Source organism: Sinocyclocheilus grahami, unplaced genomic scaffold (assembly GCF_001515645.1).
Source record: "Sinocyclocheilus grahami isolate Dianchi unplaced genomic scaffold, SAMN03320097.WGS_v1.1 scaffold981.1, whole genome shotgun sequence".
Lineage (NCBI taxonomy): Eukaryota > Metazoa > Chordata > Actinopteri > Cypriniformes > Cyprinidae > Sinocyclocheilus > Sinocyclocheilus grahami.
This window is the reverse complement of record NW_015506160.1, coordinates 353,906-356,175: the sequence shown is the minus strand read 5'-3', so window position 1 is coordinate 356,175 and position 2,270 is coordinate 353,906. Positions and strand designations below refer to the sequence as shown.

Genomic DNA, 2,270 nt, shown 5'->3' with positions numbered 1-2,270 from the left:
AGCAAAATAAAGTAAACTGACAAATCATACCCAAAAATTCTTCATGCAGTGGCCTACCAGTAAAATGTATACAAATGTGGGACCAAAGATTATTCAGACAGAGTCTGGGAAAAAAAACTGAAGTTGAGGTTTGCATGAAGCTGGGTGACAGCATGCCCAGGAGACTACAGGCTGTCATTAATTTTATGATTTAACATTTGTAAATGGTCTAAAGCAAAAGAGTGTACAAATTCTGAATATCTTTTAGAGCTCATAATTTGTTTAAAAAAATATAACATATTACACATTAATGAATAAATCAGTATATATAAAATTATTTAATTTAAGTGTCATGTTTGTGATTTTTTTTTGTTCATGTAAGCTTCTTTCCTTTAAATCAAAACATACTCATGATTTTATGGCATCAATTACTGCTTTATTTAATCAGAAACAGTCTACATATTATTTGTGTATTTTGCTTTCATTTTATTAGAAGTAGGCCAACAGCGCACCCTACGGAATTAAAACTCCTTACTGAGCGGGCATTAGGACCCGGGGGAGGCTGCCGCTGCACATGCTGTTACGGTTTACTCTATCACCGAACGCGTCATTCTGTAGGTGCATTCTCAATTTAAATGCAGCGATCCAAAACAGTGAATCTAATCATCATTCAGGCAAAACTTTGCTTCAAGAATGAGCCACAATGCTGACGTGATCTAATCGCTAGCACACCCTGAGCACATGTGAGTTCATGTATTCCTATTATCGGCAAGACATAAACATAATTTTTCATATCGGGCCTTTGCCGATATTTACATTTAAAGCCATTATCGGCCAATTTTGATATTGGTCCGATAATATCGTGCATCCCTTAAATGTAATTTTAGCATTAAAGTCAAATCCAGAAAAATTTTAAACAGAAAACATGTAATTTTGGGAAAAATAAAATGGATTTCATGGGGCCTTTAATTTTCTTTTAACTTTACTTTAATTTTTACTAAATTGTCTAAAGTTTTATGATTTCAATTAAATTAGACATGCATTTTGATTTGTAAAAATTTTAACCATTAAAACAGAATCCAGAAAAATTTAAATGGAAAAACAGAAGCCAGAAAAAAAAAGGAACTTGTGAAAAACCAAACAGATTTCATAGGACCCGATCTAACTCCCGATATGAATTGCTGCATTGCTTCTAAATACCTGCTCTTGCTATTGAGATGTGTAGAGGAATGTTATGGATTCAAAACAACACGCTGTTGATCATCACAGAAAGAAAAAAAACTACTTCCTTTCCAGCATCTTTCCTTGTAGGGTTAAAGGGATTACTGGCTTTAAAAGTTTGTGACAGGAATCAGACAAGATTATATAGCACATCTACAGTAGTGGTTATATAATAAAAATAAAATTTGATGCCTTGTCCCATAGGTTTCCATTATAAAAGTGCATTAAATGTAGATGATTTTTGCTTGTTTTCACAAGCTGGGAGGTGAGTCAAAATTATTTTCAGTGGCTATCGACAGCATGTCACAGATGCTGTCGATAAAGCTTAACTTGTATTGAACCCGGAATGTTCACAACACAATCTGCTCTGCTGAAAAACCGAGTGGGTGATTCAGCAATTTCATTATTTATTTTACAACTGCAGTAGAAAAAGCAGAAAAGAAGTCCTGACAGAGCTGGTAGGACTGCGTGCTGCTGCTCAACTGGAATAAACGGGGTATCGCATTGATATCATGTGAAGAGCGAGGCAGTGAGCCAGAGAAGTGCAGTATTCTACAACAAAACACAAAACTACCAGCCAGGAAATGGAAAAAATAAACTTTTTTTACTAAATACAATGCAAAACCATAGGCATTAACTGTGTAGTATTCTACATTACATGCCATCATGTTTAATTCAGCATCATTTAACTACAATGATCTCAAAAATAAAAATGGCTATTGTGCATTTCCAGTTTAATTTTGTATAAAAATTTTCTAATTCAGTTTAATTAAATAATTATTCAAGCAGACGCTAAAAACCATCAGATTCATGTCACTGAAAATGTAAAGTCAATGCAATACATTGTGGGATACATACACAAATTACCATTACTGCTACAAACATACTACTACATACTGCTTCATACTACATGTTATAGGACAGTGCATTTTAAAATATATATATAGTATACACAATATTTTGTTGCAGTAGACAACAATAAACGTTTCAAACAGTTCATTCGTGACTTCACTATGATGCAGATTTCAGCTAATTTATTTTGGAAACAAATAGTTATTTGGCTTTTTTTT

The 2,270-nt window shown here is 33.3% G+C and overlaps 1 protein-coding gene across 1 annotated transcript in view; it reads right to left on the bottom strand.

Annotated features, from left to right (window-relative positions):
* Nucleotides 1-2,270, bottom strand: part of LOC107565101 (amyloid-like protein 2) — an 85,015-nt gene that overhangs the window by 21,850 nt on the left and 60,895 nt on the right. The gene's annotated exons all lie outside the window — the stretch shown is intronic.